The following is an 18,545-nucleotide window of genomic DNA, read 5'->3' as shown; positions in this document are numbered from 1 at the left end:
CATCTGTCCAGGTTCCAAATGTACCACAAGGGCACTCACAGACAGCAGCAGTCACCCCTGTGGAAACAAAGAAGTCTAAGATTTAAACAAAGCACCTAGAAAATAAGGATAAGAAAGGAGGGTCCTCATAACCAGCAGGGGAGTCAGAGGTTGAGATCATCACCAAGTCCCTGTTGTATCAAGGTAATCTGTGAAAAGACATTGTATGATGCACCGTGAGGCTTTTACAACCTGATTACTTTGGGTCTGGGACCTTATGGGTACAGGTGTGCAACTGGATGGTCCTGAGGCAAGGAATTTGGGACTCTTGACCCAGGACTCAGGTGTGGACCAGGTATTTGTAAGGGAGCCAGGGCCCTTTTCCCTCTGGGAGTGGCTTTTAATGAGTGAGAGAGAGAGGTTTGTCCACAGAGAGAGAATGCAGGAGCACCACCATAAAATGTGCTGGAAGACCCTTGAGGAAGGGATCCAAGAGCTGAGAGAAGTGGCAGTGCTGGAGGTGCTCTTTGGGAGGGATGGACAGCATGACAATGACCCTGACAAGGTCAGGTGCACAGGGCAGATGTTGTGGAATCTGGCAAACCTGGGGCCATCTCAATACACCACCTTTATTGCAATGGTTAGTGCTGACAGCAGCCGAGAAACAGTGGGTTCTGTCACCAACAAGCTTAGAAATTAGGAGAGTATGATCAAGGCCCAATGCAGGCTCATGTCTCTGCTGTAATTGTGAGCCTCCAAGAGGAGATGAGGGAGGAGGGGAGGAGGAACAGTTCCCAAGCAGCACCAGTGTGAGTCACAGACCCCAAAGTTAGAGTACACTCTGAGTATTTTATTGATAACTTACATCTTGCACTTCATACATTAAACTGTGTTAATCAGACTCTGTCATATCACGAGTTCCTGGAACACATTTTTAAGCCCTTCCAGCTGTAGCCCAAGGGAAGCTGTTTCTGTCTTGCATCACAAAATTGGCAGATGTTTTGCAAAGACAGCCCTTTAAAAATGACTTGTTACTTGCATTAACATCCGAGGGGTTGCTTTCAAAGACAGACAAAAAACCCCATGAACAAACAGAAACCAACCAAACAACATATTAAAACCTTTATTTTTAGCTCTTGCTTTTAATATATTAAAGCTAAACAGGCAGAGTCCCATTTCACAATCATCATCATTTATTTTCTGTTTACTTTGTTTTCAGAAGGGTGGGAACTGTATCTCAGATCCCCTGGCTAGTTTGGTGCCATAGCCACTGATTACCTGTCCTTTCTAATTATCTGTCCTTTCTGTAGTTCCTCTGGCCATTTGTTGCTCTTTGATCACTCCCTCCTTCACCTGATTTTTATATTTTTCTGGATTTGTGGGGGTTTTTGTATGGGTTTGGATTTTTTCTTGCTGGTTGTTTTGTTTGCCTGTTTTGTTGGGTCACAGTTTTGGTTTTGTTATTTGGTTGGGGTTTTTTCCAGTTACCAGTAGGAATCAGCTTGTGATTTGGATTGTAAAGTTTTGAAGACAGGTGTTGCACATAAAGGTTGTTTTTGTTTTTAAAGTCATCTCACACACAGCTCTGCAAGGCCCTGTGACTTTGAGGACTGTGAGCTCTAACAAATTGTGCATGAATAGGAAACTTGTAGTTCCGATCTGCATTACACACAGCAAAATGTAAACTGTTTGGAATGGAATCAATTCTAACCTTTTTTTTTTTTTTTTTTGCTGCCATGCCATAAATTGTGTCAGATTCATCAATGAACTCGGTTCTTCCAGGATGGAGTGTGCAAGGATAATCCCTTAGCTCCTGTGTGGAGCTGGTGTGCACCAGGCCAGACACAGCACTGTCACCCATAGCCAGCCTCTGTCTGCACAGAGAGCAGGGAGCTGCAGCTCTGAGGAGCTCAGGGCTTAGTGAGCAAACACACCAAACCCCTCATTTAGATCTGTTACTTTACTGGATTATTTGTTGCCTATGTATTTAGTATATATTTATTTATAGTATATGCTGCTGGTATATTTTTATATCCCCACCCAAAGCTGAAAAAAAAGAACCCTGGCAGTTTGCTTTAGCTGTGAAGTCAAGAGACTCATTTCAACAGGTTCCAGCTTTGCTCCTTGTTTGAATTCAAAGCAAGCAAAAACCTCTTCTGTTGGTCACATCAAACCAGCATAAGTCTGAGAAAGACAGAAGAGTGTAAAAATTAGTTCATTTTCTAGTACTTACAGTCTTCTAATTCAGCCATGGGATAATTATGCCATAATTCACTAGATCAAATAACTGGTAAAAGCAATAGAAAAGAAATTTTTTTAAAGCTAGGTTTAACAAAAGTGGATTAATTTCATAAACAAAACCATGTAGTAAAAATACAGTAATTTAAACTTCTCAAAGCCCTTTGATAATGGAGCCCTGCACCCCAGTCATGTGCAGTGCAGCCTCAGCTGTCCCTTTGAGCCCAGAGCTGCCAAGGGCTGGGATGAGCCTTCACCCAAAAGTGGCTCCAAGGCTGATTGGGAATCAGTCGAGAACAGGGCTCACACACAGAGCAAAGTCGCAAGGCCAAGGCCAAACCTCCATCGGGTTGGATTTGTTTAAACACTGAATTGTAGAAAGTTTGCTCATCCTGTAACATCATTATTACCATGAAACTTTACATGAGCTGCTAAATAACCACATTCCCATCCTGAAATGCATTCCCAAATATTGTTGTGAACTTGCTCTGCCTCTGCCGCTGCTCCTGGGGCTGCTCTTGGCCACGCAGCCTCAGTGGGAGCCAGCACTGGCTGCAGCCCCAGCGGGCTCCCCAGGACAAGGCCCAGCAATTAAGAGGCCAATTAAAGCACTGGGCAGCAGCAGAACCCTTATCAGAGTTATTTGGACAACAGGGACTTGCCACAGCTCCACAGCAGCATGACCATGAGCCAGGCTACCAATGCAATGAGCAGAGTTTTAATAAAACTGCGGAGAAAAATCAGCAACTTACCGTCCTATCTGATAGAGCTTCCGAATGCCAAAATAGCAGCAGAGCAGGACAAGTGGCACAGTGAACATTGTCACTACTGTGCCGATCATGCAGGACCAGCGCACATCCTGGGGGCAGACAATTCTTGGAAGGCGCTCTGGATCCTGAGCATCTATTCCTGTTTCAGGGATAACATCTGTGGGAGCAATGGGGAGCGTGAGCCCGTGCTGGGCTCCACTGCTGAGCTGGCAGCTCGCTGCATACGGCCAGGACGTTCTCTGTTTGCCCCAGAGCTGGGGCCTGCAGGCACCTTGGCACCCCTTGGCACAGGCTGTGCCACCCAACAAAGCCCAGGAGGCCGGGAGGAGAGCCCGGGGCCAGCGCAGCTGCTTGGGCAGTCGCTGCTTCCAGGGAGCCGCGCCCAACCCATCCCTGAGCAGCCACTGCCAGCCCCGACCCTCCCTGCCCCGTGACAGCTCCCCCAGCCCAAGGGGACAGAGCCAGGCCCTGTCAGGACACACTGGAGCCCTGCTCTCCCCCTCTGCCCTTTCCCCACCATGGTCACCCCTTGCAGCCCCTCCCAGGTTTCGGGCGGTGTCTCCCACGGAGGGATCCCAGCAGGATTTCTCAGCCTGGCTGAGCCTGGCACAGCAATCACCTTCTGTGGCTCTGCCTGGCATCTCCTCCCTTTGTGTACCAGGGGCTGGCACGGAGCCATTGCTTCCTCCAGGAAGCGCTGCCTTCACCAAGGCCTTTTGGTCCACCTCTGGAGAAGGGAAGAGGCGCAGCTGGATCAGATGGAACCATTCCCCATTGGGGAGGGGGCATCTTCAGTAAGTAATATTTGTCCAAGACATGGATAAGGATCAGGAAAAGGCCCAGGCTCTTGGGGTTGCCACGGGGCCCTCCCTCCTCCGAACAGCCACCCCTCCTGATCTACCCTGAGACCAGGAAATTTCAGGGATCTCAGGGTGTGCATGTTCTGTAGGACACTTTGGACTCCCTGTCAGATGATGCCAAAGGCCTTCCTGCAGAGGCTCGGGAGAAGCTGCAGCCAGGCCAGGCTGGGAAACAGCCCTGCAGGCTGTGACAGCAGCAGTGGGACAGCGAGGCTGCCATGGATCCCTTCCCTCTGTGCCAGGCACAGCGTGTCCAGATGTGCAGAGAAAGCCCCCGGCTGCTGAGTGTCAGGAGAAGGCTGAGGGAAATGCACCCACCACGGCGTCTCTGCAGATCACTCAGCATCTGGTCCAGCAGTTTGGCTGCCTCGAGGGATTTCTTGTTTCCTGTTTCTTGGGCCTTGCCTGTTGGTGGATCTTAGAGCAAAGTAATTCAACTTCATGTGGATGGATTCCACAAAAGCAGTGCTCAGCTTGTGGGGTCAGCAGGTACACACTACTCACTCCTGCTATGAGAATTGGATTTGGACACAGCATCCAGCCCTGGAGCTGCCAAAGTGCTCCCTGCAGACACACCTGTAACTCAACAGCCACACAAGCTTCTGTCACCTGGTTCCTGTCAGGTTGTCAATGATTGTGCTGTGAGGGGAAGTTAAGAACTTACCTGCAGAAGCTCCCAAGAGTTCCAAATCATCTTCCACCCAACTTCCTTGAGAAGCCTTCCCAGGAACCTCACCTAGAAGGGAGCACAGATCAGAAGCATTTCCATGATGTGCTGGGATCCCCTTCTTCCTTAGGGAACTGGGCAGTGCAAGGAAAGGAAATGCACCCACCACGGCATCTCTCCAGATCACTTAGCATCTGGTCCAGATGTTTGGCTGCCTCCAGAGATTTCTGGTCTCCTGTGTCTTGGCTCTTGGCTTTTGGAAGACCTTAGAGCAAAACAGTTGCACTTCAAGTGTATGCATAGGGTGAGGCTGTGGGAACCAGATGTGAATGGACATGGCCAAAGCTGCAGAGGGGCCTGAGGAGCTCTATGGTAGCTCTGGTCACTCTGTACACTCTCTCCATGCCCTGTTCAACATCCCTGGAAGGGAAACCAGGGCCAGCCCAGGGCCCGTGTGGGCTCTCTCCCTCCCACAGAGGAAAACCTCCCTAAAGCCCTATGGAAAACCATCCCCAAAGCTTCCTGGGGAGAAGGGAGCGCTTTCCCAGGAAAGGGGAGCCAGGCCCCCAGCTCACCTGCTCCCTGTGCTCTCCACGGAGCTGCCTGGGCAGCCCTGGCAGGCAGGGCCAGTGCCAGGAGGAGCAGGAGGAAGAGGCGCAGAGCCAGGGCCATGGTGCCTTGCCCTGTGCCAGTCCCGCAGCTCTTGCTGCCCCCGCTGTCCTGACACCGCTGTCCCAATGTCAGCACCACTGCCGCCGCCGCCGCTGCTGCCGCAGCAGTTGTGCTCAAGGCCTGACTGCTCGGTGCCTGTGGTGCTGTGCAACCACGGGGCTCTGGCACCTCGGGGACCTCAGAGCCTGCTGTGACCTCAGCCTGCTGTGACCCCAGAGCCTGCTGTGACCTCACGGCCAGGTTGGAATTTTGTGGGGAGTGGGATCTATGTTCTTTGGGAGGGAGCTCATCCTGCCCAGCAGCTCTGTCCAAGGGCTGTGACACAGTCCCAGCCCAGCTGATCTCACAGCCTGGGGGATGAAGGGATGGAGAGCAGCTCTGCCGGGAAGGGCTTGTGGGTGCTGCTAGATGAGAGGCTGGACATGAGCCAGCAATGACACATCCAAAGGAGTGAATGTTGAAGGAGGTGATTCCACCCCTCTGGTCTGATGAGACCCCACCTGGAGTACTGCATCCAGCTCTAGGTCCCAACACAGGAAGGACATGGTCCCGTTGGAGCTAGTCCAGAGGAGGGACAAAATGATCTGAGGGCTGGAGCCTCTCTGCTTTGGAAACAGGCAGGGAAGCTGGGGGTGATCATCATGAAAGAGAGAAGGCTCCAGGGAGACCTGATTGCTGCCTTCCAGTACCTTAAGGGGACTTGTAAAAAAGATGGGACAGAATGTTTAGTGGGGTCTGCCTTCTCCGGGCAGGCCTTGGCAGCACCGCAGCCCTTCATGGCCTCCCACTGTCCCGTGCCTTCCACGCCTCCCCCAGGCCTGCCTGGCTGCTGAACGAGCTCCAGAGGAGCCGCATCAAGAGGCACCTCAGAGCCCTCAGCAATCCAGCCAGCAACACACGGGCAGGACACAGATGGCGCTTCCAGGCTGGCAGAGGGGTGCTGGCCATCTCCAGGGACCGGTCTCTCAGGGATCCCCGCCGCAGCTCCGGCCTCTGCCCGCCCGCTCTGTCACAAGCCTTAAGGCTTCCACAGAACCACCAAAGGCCAAGGGCCTTTTGGCCACTTTCCCTTCCACACCGCACGCTTGGCCAACTTGGCGAGCACAAGCACCCTTTTTGCCCTCTTCCCCATTGGCCTGAAGACTCTGGGCACCAAAAGAAAGCTCCTGGACCTCTGTGTATGACAACAGCAATTTACTAATCCTACAGTGGCGTGAAACAAAGTGGTTGCAGAGAAGAGAAGTTCCCTGCGGGCTCAGGTGGCCCCAGCAGACGCAGCCTCCCGGATCAGTTCTCCACAGTGCTCACACAGGACAACCAGCCCCTGCGACACAGGGAAGGCCGTGACTTCCAGAGCCGGTGGAATCCATCTCGCATCTGCTGGAGTCGGGAGGAGGGAATGCTCTGTACAACTCTGTTGATGTACAGAGTCTGAAGAGCCAGGCATGAGATGGCAGGGCTGGTGTCATCTGTCATGTCCTGAAGGGCTGGAAGAGAGAGGAACAGAGCCACAGTCAGAGCCTGCATCTGCAGGGACCTGGGGAGACCCTCCTGCCCCATCCCTCCCACACGGCAGCTCTTGCCATGGCCTGGAGGAAGCAGGAGACAGCGAGGATCAGCTGGAAGGCGCTGGCCACGAATGTCCCTCCCGCAGGCCCCTGGAAGGTCTCTGTGCTCTGCCCACGCCGCCCCTCGTGCGCGCAGGGAGCAGAGCCCTCCCAGCCGGGGCAGGGAACGCAGCTGCCAGCGCCAGCCCCCGCTGACAGCCCGCTGGCCTCACTCACCCCTGCACATGAGCTGCAACTCTCGCTGCTGCTCTCTCAGGAACCGCCCGGCCATCCCTGCCAACACAGAGCCTGTCACGGCCCCAGCCGCACAGCTGCCCCGCAACGGCGCTGCCAGCCCTGCGGCCACAGCAGCGCCTTCCCCTGCAGGGCTCAGGCCCGGCCCTCGCCGCATCCTGACGCCCAAGGACACGGCTGCGAGAGGGCGGCAGCGGCGCCGAGGGCAGGCGGGGCTCCAGAGCCCCGGCCCGGATGGCGCTGCCGGGGCAGCAGGCGGGGCTGGGGCCGAGCTGCGGCGGGGCGGGGAGGGAGCCAGGCTTGTGGCTCACCAAGAAACCTGACGGCCGCCTCTCGCAGGGGCTCCTGTGGGCTCCGCAGGTACGGCAGCGCCTGGCGCAGCAGCTCGGCCGCTCGGCTCCTGTCCTGTGCCAGCTGGAGAGAGCGGCAGGGCACGGAGGGAAGGGTTGGCGCGGGCTCTGTCCCTTGGCCCCGGCCTGCCCTGCCCGCACAGCCCTGAGCGGGGCAGAGGGCCCGGCAAGGCGCGGGCTTGATGGAGCTCGGGGCTCCATCAGCTCCGGCCCTGGGGCCAGAGGAGCCTGGAGAAGAGCCCGCGTGGGCAGCCCAGGGAAGGGAGCAGCGTTCTTACCAAGCACTCGCCAAACCTCCACATCTGATCCCCCATCAGCAGGTGCTCAAGATCTCTCCTCTTCAGGAAGCTTAGTGCTGAAAGCAGCGTTTCACAAGAGGCCTGCAGAGCAGCAGAGACCCAGAGATGGCACCGCAGCCCAGGGCACAGGAGCTGCCTCCCTGTGCCAAGGCCAGGAGGAGGCTGGAGCCCATGAGGTGCCCGGGTGCAGGGAGACAGCTGAGCCCCCTGCCAGGAGGACAGCAGCGCCCAGGAGTCCTCACCTCTGCCACACGCATGTTCTCATCGTGGCAGTTGAAGAAGAGTGGCAGCAGGCTCTTGCTCACAAGCATCTTGAGGGGCTTTTTACCCTTGGCCGCTACCAACCTCATCACCTCTTGGAAGAGGCGAATGGAGAGCAGCTGCACATGGCGGTTGTCCTGTTGGAAAGGAAGCAAAAGCCCTCCTCATCAGCTGCTCCAGACCCCTCTGTGCACAGGCCCAAAAATCCACGGGGCCCCACACTTGGGGGCAGCACCCAGTGGCCGTGGCTGGGGGCACAGAGCCTTACGTTGTCCAGCAGTGGCCAGAGCGCGCCAGCCAGCCGCAGGGCGATGGGGCTGGGTATTGCGAGGTGTCTGTGCGAGAGCAGAAAGCTGAGCACCGCGACGGTCATCTCAACGATGTCTTCATCTGCATCCCGCAACAGGTCCACAAGGCTTTCTGTCAGGCTGTACATTCTAATGTTCTGCATGGAAGACAAGGCAGGGCAAGCCCACGCTGCTGCTGCTGCTGCCGTGGAGCCCAGGGGCCGAAGGCCTGTCCTGAAGCACTCGGCAGCTGAACAGCAACGCAGGAGAGCTGGGAGCAGCTGCCACAGCTCCCAAAGCCCAGCCAAGCCCAAGGGGCTGCTTTCCCCAGCCCCACGCTGCCAGCACAGCTTCAGCCGCTGCTGTCTTCTCACCTTGCTGAGCTGCACGAGGCCTCTGAGCACCAGGCGACGCATCTCCCTGGACATGCTCTGCAGGCGCCTTGCCATGATCTCCAGGACGCTGTCACCCCATTCTTTGATGTCCAGGAGGTCCAGGACCTGAAAGGCACAAAGCAGTGACCGGGGTGCCCAGCTGGCAGGAGCTCAGATCTGCACAGGCCTGAGCCAAGGCAGCAGCACAGGGCACGGGCACCGTCCCAGGCAGCTGCGGCTGTGAGAGGGCAGAGAGGTGGGAGGCAGCTCAGCTGTGCTGCCCATGGGGCTCACCTCCACAAGGAACGCCATGGCGGGCAGCTGCCAGTCTGAAATGTCTTGGCTGAGGAGCTCCAAGAGGCAGGAGATGAAGCTGCAACACCAGATCATGGAGACACAGCGCATCTCCCTGGTGGGGGGGAAAACGCATCATTGCCCCTGAGCCGGGAGGGCAAAGCTCTCCCAGGAGTGACCCACGGAGCTCTGGTCTTTTCCCAAGCCCCCCGTGGGCGCTTTGGGAGGCGGCTGTTCCCGGGCACCCTCCTCTGCCAGCCTTTTCCAGTCTGCTCGTCCCTCTCTTTGTGACAAAGCCCTCTCACCCATGCCCATGGGAACTGTGTGGGGCACCCTGGGCACAAGTGCCGGGGGCAGCAGGGAGAAGGGGGTCTCACCTAGCCAGGAGTCCCACTGCATAGTGGTGGGTGTCAGTACAGAGCAGCGTGTCCCAGCCAGCCTTGCCTTCCATGGCTACCACAACACGCTCACAGTGCACTCGGCAGAGCAGGACCTTCAGGGTCTGCACCGCAAACCTGTGTGCAGAGCAAAGCCCAGGTCATGCTGGCAGCCCTGGCTCCTGCCTTGGAAGGGATGGGGACACTGGGAGGACTGGGATGGAGCACCTTTGGGGGTTGATGGCAAGGCCCAGTTGCTCCTGGCACCCCTTCCAGAAGGTATCAACCTCCTCTGGCGTATCCAGTGCGCTGATGTAAACTTGGAAGAGCAGACACAGAAAGAGACGGGGAAAATACTCCAGCACTATAGGTGGGCACCAGGTCAGGTTGAAGACCCTCCACAGGGTCACGGTTGCCTGCAAAAAATGAACCACCCAGAGACAACACTCAGTGCCCAGACATCCGTGTGGCAGGGCCCGAGCATGCCAGGGAGAGGCCGGGGGAGACACCGCGGGGTCACCCAGCCTGGTGCCCCTGAACCTTGCCCCTAAGGCAGGTTTCAGCCCAGTCCCTGAGGCAGAGAGATGCAGCTGGGGGAGGACAGAGAGCTAGCTGCTGGAGAGGTGGCCTAGGGGCAAGCCAAGGTCAGTTGCAGGAACTCACAGCCAGGGCAAAGACTCCTGTGCTGTCCCCATCGGAGGTGTACAGACTGTCCACTGGCCAGGCGTTCAGCACATTGAGGAGTATCTGCAGCGCCGGCTCCGCAGTCCCAGTGGAGGACATGATCACTCCCCACATGGCCGTAGCAGCTCTGTGGGGTCAGAGCTCTGTGTCAGGGGGGTCTGGGCCACAGCACTGTGGCCTGGGCTGCTGCAGCGGCCCGTGCTGGCCGTCAGCCCTGCCTCTGCCCACCGGCCCTCGCTGGCAGCACCCAGCCAGCCCACGGGGGTGCAGGCATCTTGAGGGGCAGGGAGGGAGCGTGGCAGCACGCTCAGGAGCTGACATGGCAGCACTGGCAAACGGAGGAGCCAGAGGCTCCTGGAACTGTCCCCCTGTCTGGCAGTCACCAGGGACAGGCTCTACAGGGTAACGGGCCGGGGAACCCTAAACCCTCAAGGCAGGTGGGGCTGCCGTACCTGTCACCCGATGGGGCCCAGCGCAAGAGAGTCATCAGCACATCGCAGGGGTATTCCCTGGTCAGCTCCAGAAGGGCCTTGTCCAGCCTGTGCCCAGCAGACTCATTGGCCGTGAGCCACTTGTGGATGTACCTCACCATGGCTGGCACCTGCAGAAGGCCCGGGGAGACTTGGACACCTACCCGAGCAGCAGGTTCCCCAGCTTCCCTTGAGAAGTGCTGCCCTTCCCACCCTATTGGGCTGGGCCTCAAAGACTGAAGGAACCCAGCAGAGCTGGCTTGAGGCGCCACACAATTCCTGGCCACAGGCTGCTTACTTGCTTTGGATTGGAGACACCCTTCTCCACAAGCAAATCCAGCATGGCAGCCCCGGTCTCAGCAGTGAAGAGGGGAAAGTTTGCCAAGAGCCCAGTGCCCACACCGGTGGTCTCTTCCCGCCAAATGCACATGATGAATTCATAGATCATCTGCAGGAGAAGGGCAGGAAGAGAGGGAGAATCCATGGAGTGCTCCAAGCACGGTGCTGGGCTGAGCAGTGACAGCAGGCCCAGCCCAGGTGGGGATGGCTGCAGTACCTGCGCTGTTCTGCGGAAGCGGCCACGGGCAGGGTCCTGCTCTTGTGTCGGGTCCATGGCGGCACCTGGCAAAGAGCGAGCGCAGCCAGGGCTGAGGGGCTGTGGGAGAGGCCGGAGAACACAGGCCAGCCCTGCATTCCCAGGCAGGGACAGCCCTGGGATGCTCCAGGGATGGGGTGTGGCTGCCTGGGGGTTCAGCCCCAGCTCCTCTTCTGTTCTATCCATGGGCATGTTGGATGGGATGGGATGGGATGGGATGGGATGGGATGGGATGGGATGGGATGGGATGGGGCTAAGCTGGCTGCAGGCACCAGCCCTGTGGCCCAGCTCTGCTACTCACCCTCCTGCAGCAGCTGGATCTGCTCCAGCTCTTCAGGCTGCTGTGCTGAGGGAGCTGCAGCCTCCTCCTCCTCCTTCACCCAGGCCAGCTTGGGCACTCTGGGTGGTGTCTGCTCCATGTCACTGTTTGGAGTTGGGACTGCTTGCAGGAGAGATGTCTTGGAAAAGCTCCAGATGAGCAAGTGCTGCAGTTGTGCCTTGTAGGCACCTGCAACAGAGAAGCCTTGGGAAGGCTACAGGACACCGTGTCCTGCAGTCTGTCCTCGAGGTCACCTGCAGAGGAAACGCTTTGGAAAAGCTCCGGGTCAGTAGGGAACAAGCTGGCTGTGTGGGGGCTCCTCACAGCACCGCTCTCTCCGTCCTGTCCCGACGAGTGCACCGAGCACTGTGGTGTGGCCGTGTCACCGCCAGCACCTATGTCACGACGTGTCACAAAGGGTCACGCTTGTACGCTCTGTCCCTTTCCTATTGCACGGTGACCACGGTGCACTGTGTCACAAAGAGCCCTAGGACACACCTCCACGTGCCCTGGGGACACCCCCCCCCCCCCCCTAAAGTGGCCCAGCTTGCAAGGAAGACGTTCCCCCAAGGTTCGAGGACAGCCCAACAGGAATTTTAGGAATGGCTCAAACAACAAGCAGATGCTCCTCTGCTCTGCCTGCTCAGGGCAGCAGAAGGAGCCCCCACGGTTGCCGATGCAGCTGCAGCAGGAAGGGCATCGGGGCCTTCCACAGCAGCTGCCAGGGCCTCTCTGGGACAAGACCCGGTGCTGGGTGGCCGTCACACACACAGGAGTGTGACACAGACACGGGACGTATGGCCCAGGGCACAAATGCTGCTCTGAGTCCTGGGAGCAGTGAAATCAGCAGGTGTGGTAGAGTCCCTGCCAAAGGAGACCTGCCGCCCCCAAGGCCTGCCACTGCTGGTGCCTGCTCCTGCCACAGAGACCTGTGTCCCCTGGGGACTTCTCTGCCAGAGGACAGCCAAAGCCCGCGTGCATTGGTGTGTGTGCTCCTTTCTGCAGGCGGCTGTTGGCAGGAGCACCTGGTGGCAACACTTGGTCTCTGTCAGAAGCTGTTACTCCTTCCTGGAATGATTTTTGCTTGGAAGTGATTATGTGCAGTGTCCACGCATCTCCCCAGCCCATCACTGCCTCACACACGAGGTGACCACCAAGCCACTCTCCGGCCATCTGACCCGCAGCTGAGCCCTTCCCAGAGTGCCCGCACCCGCAGGGAGCGCAGGGCTGGATTTGGCCGCCAGAGAGTTGGTGACCCTCGTGAGATCCTCGGTGCATTTAGTTCCTACAGGAGTGTGGGCACCGCTGGGAAATGATCTGCATGCCTTGTTAATTGGATGTTCTTCCACCGCTAGCCTGGGGCAGGATCTCTCCCGGTCCTCCTCTCAACTCCCGGGCCTCTCCTCAGCCAATGAGAGAAGGCACCAAAATAATTGAGCCAATCAGAGCGCGCGGCGCTGATGACTCCTCAGGCAGTCCCAGAGCGCCCAGAGCTCCTCACCTGGACTCCACCCGCGCCCCGCCCCCAGCGCCCCCCGACAGGAGAATTTGGGGAGGGGAGTATCGCGTTTTATCTTCTTTTGTGTTCTTCCAGAGTCGGGATTAAATGCTCGAGAGAGGGAATTTTGTGTTTGGACTCAGATATTTATTAATTCTTATCTATATTACAGTGAGTTCTACAGCACTTCTAGCTAACAGGCCAAAAATGGACACGTATCTCTCTCTCTCTCTCTACAAGGCCTTTTAAGGGCCAATCTGTCCAATTAAGAACCGACAGCTGAATTCTTTTTACTTTTAACCCAACAACCAATCACCTGTGACCTGCAATGTGGAATTTTCTATCCAATTACAAAAGTACCACCAAGACCTGTGAAGAAGGTGAAAAAGAAAGAAAACTCCACCCTAAAACCTCCATCTTGTTTTATATATATTAATATAATCTAAAACCACAAATTCTAAATTTTCCACCATGGGTCATTACACACTTCTATTCAAACTACACACCAGTGATCCCAGTTCTATCACAATTCTGGAAAGCTTCTTCACATCCTCAGGTCAAAAGCAGTGTTTTCCTGGAGGTCAATGCCTGTCAGCACAGAAAGCCCAAACCCCTCAGTTTCCAGGGTTCCAACAGGGGGGAGGTGTCAGACCCTGCCCGGCGCTGGCCATGGGGCGTGTGGGGCAGCTGGGGCCCTACTGGTGCCACTGGGAGCCCCCCGGGCTGGGGGTGCGGAGCTCTCGGGTGAGCGGGAGGGGCGGGAAATGGTGAGATGGTGGCTCTTCCAGTCCGTCCCAGTCTCTTCCAGTCCATCCCAGTCTCTCCTAGTGCCCCCCAGGCCCTGCCAATATCCTCATAGTCCCTCCCAGTGTCACTAGAGTCCCTCCAAATTCCTCTCAGTCCACAGCCATTCCATTCCAAGTCCATTCCCTGTCCTTTCCAAGTCCTTTTTCAGTCCAATTCCAGACCACCACCCTATCACCCATTGCCCCAATCCGTTCCACTCTCTCTCGATGTTTCCCCATTCTCTCCAGCTTCACTCCCAGTCCCTCTCAGTGCCACACCAGTCCTCTCCCATCTCCCCCCCGCTGATCCCAAAGTGTCCTCACTCTGTCCCAGTGTCCCCCCGTGTATCCATCTCACTGTGGCCCTCGAGCTCCCAGCCCGGCCCCGGCTGCCTGCTCTGCTCCGTGATGGATTTCTACCCTGCCGACATCCAGCTGAGCTGGTTCCAGGGCCAGCAGGAGCCCTCGGGACACGTGATGGCCACCGACCTGTTCCTCAACGGGGACTGGATTTGTACCAGCTCCTGGTGCTGCTGGAAACCCCCCTGGCACGGGGTCAGCTCCAGCTCCAGGTGGAGCACGTCAGCCTGGAGCACCCCCTGAGCCGGCACTGGGGCACGGCCCGGACCCCACAGCAGGGGGTAGTGGGGGAAGTACTGGGGGGCTGGTGGGTGAATTGAGGTGTGCTGGGAGTAACTGTGAGGGAGTTTGAGATAGTCTGGCTTAAACTGGGAGTAAGGCTCGGGGGTCTAGAATGGCTAAGAAGGAGTCTGAAGGATGTTGGGGAGGGTGGGATGGGGTTCCGGGTGTCCTTCTGGGCACTGGGAGGGAGTTTGGGGGTACTGGGTGTAACTGGGAGGGATTTGAGTGAGCCTGGAGGGGATGGAAGAAGATCAGGGAGGGAAAAGCAGGGGTTGGAATGAGGTTGGTTGTGCTGGAGAGCAACTGAGACGCGTCTTGGTGTGTCCTGGTGGGGCTTGGAAGTGACTGTGAGAGGGTTGGGAGTCCTGTGCTAGTGGGGGGAAACTGAGAGGGGAGTTACGGGATCCGGAGAGGAACAAGAGGGGCTTTGGTGGGAGCTGGGGAGGCTGGGAAGAGGCTGGGAGGAGATTTTAAGGGGTCCTGGGTAGGCTGGAGGAAATTGGGAGGGTACTTAGAGGGATTTGGAGTATCTGTGACAGGTTTTGGGAGGGTCCTGACCCTTGTGATCCCCCAGAGATGTTGCCAGACACCGTCCAGAGCAAGGTGCTGATGGGAATTGGGGGCTTCGAGCTGGGCTTCATCTTCCTAGCACTGGGGCTCGGATTCTACTTGTGCAAGAGGGAGGGGTCCTAGGGAGTCGTGTGCTCCCTCCACCAGCGCGCATGTGCTCCCCCTGAGGCTCCCAGTCCGGTGACATCCCCCTTTTCTCCACCCACAGAACTCCTGACCCAGCAGTGGCGGCAGACCCTGCCCATTGCCTCGAGCCCAGCCAGGACACCCTGCTTTGTCCCCACACTGATATTGGGGGAGGGTCGTGTGTCCTCCCCAGCCCCGCTGTCACTCTGACCCCGCCTGGCTGCTCCCAGTAAAGCTTCTCAGTTAGACCCAGTCCCGTTTATTGTGGGGCGGGACTGGGAAAGGACTTGGGGGGACCCCGCGGGGGGATCGTGACTGGGCGGGGAGGGTGGGGTCCAGGTGGGGAACACTGGGTGCTGCGGGTCTGCCCGGCAACCGGTGAGTCATCACAGCTGCTCTCCCTGATTGGCTGAATCTTCTTCATCGCATTCTCTGATTGGCTGAGGAGAGGCCCGGGAGTGAGAGAAGGAACAGGAGAGATCCCGCCCCGAGCACCGGCACGGGAACAACAGAGCCAGCCTGGGCACACCGAGGGAATTTATTACCAACCAAATCACAGCGGGACAAGGAGAAGGGAGAGAAATCTCTCCAACCAATTCCCCCCACGCAACGGGGATAACCAGGATCACGGATCACCAGGGCTCTGCCCAACGGGGGTCACTGGGGATCATCCAACACCGATCCTCCCATGGGGGATGGAGCTGGAGCAGAGCACGAAGCTCTTCCCACACTCGGGGCACTCACAGGGCTTCCCTTAGTGGTGACTCCGTTGGTGTCGGGTCAAGGTTGAGCTCCTGGAGAAGCTCTTCCCACACTCAGGACACTCGTAGGGCCTCTCCCCAGTGTGGATGCGACGATGGTCAGTGAGATGGGAGTTGCGTTTGAATCCCTTCCCGCAGTCGGGGCAGCGGAAGGGCCTCTCCTCTGTGTGAATCCGCTCATGTTTGAGGCAATCGGAGCTGCTGTGAAACCTCTTCCCACACTTGGGACACTCGTAGGGCCTCTCCCCTGTGTGGATGCGCTGGTGTTTTCTCAGGTCAGAGCTCCATGCGAAGTTCTTCCCACATTCCAAGCAGCTGTAGGGCCGTTCCCCAGTGTGGATCACCTGGTGCCGGAGCAGGCCAGAGATCTCGCTGAAGCCCTTCCCACATTCCCCACACTCGTAGGGCTTTTCCCCAGTGTGGATCCTCTTGTGTAGGATCAGTTTGGACCTGTAGCTGAAACCCTTCCCACATTCCAAGCACTTTTGGGGCTTCTCCCCTCCAGGAGGCTTCTCCACCAGCTCTGAGCTCTGCCTGGATCTCCGGCCGCCTTCCCGACTCAGGGAGGGTCTTTCCTCCTCACAGCTCCCTGGGCTGGGTTTGCAGCCACTCCTAGTGAGGGATCTCCCAGGCTTTTCCTCCTCCTCCATCCCTGCACACCTGGGGAATGAAAATTCCTGGTTTAGGGGGAAATAAGAAGAAGACAACTCCATAAACTGGGTGTTCCTCCTTGCCCAAGTCCATCTCTGGAAATCATTGAGCATCTTGTGTCTCTAATAACCTCCCAAACAACAAGATTCCCAACCAAAATCCCCCAAACTTTAAGACAGGGATCAAAAACAACCCCAAATATCAAGCTTCAGCCAAAATCCCCTCCAAAATTATGCTGGGTTGAAAGCAAAACCAGTGAAAGACTCCAAGTCAGAAATAGAATTTCATAAGAAAAATATAAGAGAAATAAAATCCATGCAATAGTACAAAAGAAAACAACTGACAATCAGAATACAACCTGACACCCCGCTAGTTAGGGTGGTGGTAGCAGTCCCGATGAAGTGGTCTTGTTGTAGTGATGCTGTAGAAAGGTCTGGTAGCTCTTGTCCTCTGGAAACCAGTGGGGAAGGGCTGCCTTGGTGTTCCAAATCTCAGATTTTCTCTAGGTAGGAAAGGCTTGGCTCCTCCCCCTGGCTGGAGCATCTCCCAATGGGATGATGGAATTTTATCAGTCATGCAGTGGCACTCAATGGCCCATTAACAGAAGATATCTTCCTGGAGGAAGGATGGGTTGTGGAAATGATAAAGAACACTGCCCCACCTGGTTTTAACAGATGGCCCATTAGCAAAGGATATCTCCCACAGAGATAAGGATCCCTGCTCCACCTGTTTTTTTCCATCACTCTTTGTTCTTTTGTTTCTTCCTGGGACCTCTGACTGGTTACTTCATGTTTGCTGCTGATTTCTTCTTCCTTTTGAAGATGAAAATGGTAAAAGTGTCTTTGACCTGCCTTGCTGGATATTGTGAAGAGGAAGAGTCATCTACTGCAAGTGGAAGTGTCACAGGTGGAGCAGAGTTCTGTGAGTGCTGTATCAAACCAGACCTCGTCAGACCTGCCAGAACAACTGGTCCATGCTGCCCTTCACTGCTCTGCCTGTTCCCCACTGTTTCATGCCAGAGTAATTTAACTGCTGTTAATTGGGTGTGTGTTTCACTCGAGCCAGTCCAGCAGAACCAGCAGAAAGCAGCCCCAGAATGAATGGGGCTCTGCAGAGGAGCCCCAGACTATTCATCAGCCTGCCCGCAGAACTGGCTCCAACTCTGAACCCTTGTGACCACACTCTGAAGAAGACACACTTCTGATATTTCTGAGGCACTTATGACTGAGGCACTGCATGTGCTTGTGCAGGTAAGAATCCCCAAGTTCTTTCTGTCAGGAAAATTAATCCACAAATACCAGAGGTTTATGTCCAAAAAGGAGACAGAGGAGTCCTTTTTGCTTTATTCGAATAAAGGGAGAGGCCATGGGACATTCCCCTGGCATCTCTCAAATTTTTGGAGGACGCAGCCTCCTTTTTATCCTATTTTCCCGGCCGCATTTCCCTCTCTCTTTCCGCATTGGCTGAGGTACTTGAGAGGCACAGACTTCCCGGAACGCCTGATACCTGAAATTCCCCTCTAATGTACAACCCTCCCTTTTCATTTTTATTTTTTATAGAATTCATAGTTTCCCCCCCCCGTTGCTTCTTTCATCTTTCGATATCCAATTTCATTTATCAGCAGCCCTACAGTTTGTTTGTAAAGGCAAATATCTCTTTCCATTCATCAATCAGTGGAATCCATCCCATTGTTTCCTTTATCTCTCAGTGCTAGCCTTATCTATAGGCTGATCCACAGCTCATTTGGAAAGACAAATTCAACATTACTCGCAATCCCCCCTCTTTTATTTGTTTAATAATTGTCTTTACAAACTTTAGCTCTCATTGACTTAATTTTTTTTTGTTCCTGAGTCCTTTTTGGTTTTGTAATTATTTGGAGTGACATCAATTTCTGTCCTTTTGTAACCATCTCTGGATCAGTAGGCGTGGCTATTACCTGCATCCCTTTGATCACATGTTGAATAAGTTGTACTAAGCAAGGGATCATGCATGGTAAAAAGATTAGAGTTGCTACAGCACATAAGAGGAAAAAAAGTAGTTGTTTAACCCATAGTCCACCAGGTAGCCAAGAAAACATGTCCCATTCCCATCCTTTCCATGTTTGGACTGGCACATGAGCTAATTTTCTTATTCCTTTTTCTATTTGTTTCACCACCTTTCCATTGTCATCTATTTGCAAACAGCAGTTTGAGTCATTAAATTTGCCACACACTC

General features: G+C 55.7%; 1 pseudogene; it reads right to left on the bottom strand.

Moving 5' to 3' along the window:
* Positions 1-15,673: 15,673 nt before the first annotated feature.
* Positions 15,674-18,545, bottom strand: part of LOC148218056 (uncharacterized) — a 28,173-nt pseudogene continuing 25,301 nt past the window's right edge.

This window comes from Sturnus vulgaris, unplaced genomic scaffold, assembly GCF_052056855.1.
Source record: "Sturnus vulgaris isolate bStuVul1 unplaced genomic scaffold, bStuVul1.hap1 Scaffold_195, whole genome shotgun sequence".
NCBI classification, from domain to species: domain Eukaryota; kingdom Metazoa; phylum Chordata; class Aves; order Passeriformes; family Sturnidae; genus Sturnus; species Sturnus vulgaris.
This window is presented reverse-complemented; position numbering and strand designations above follow the sequence as displayed.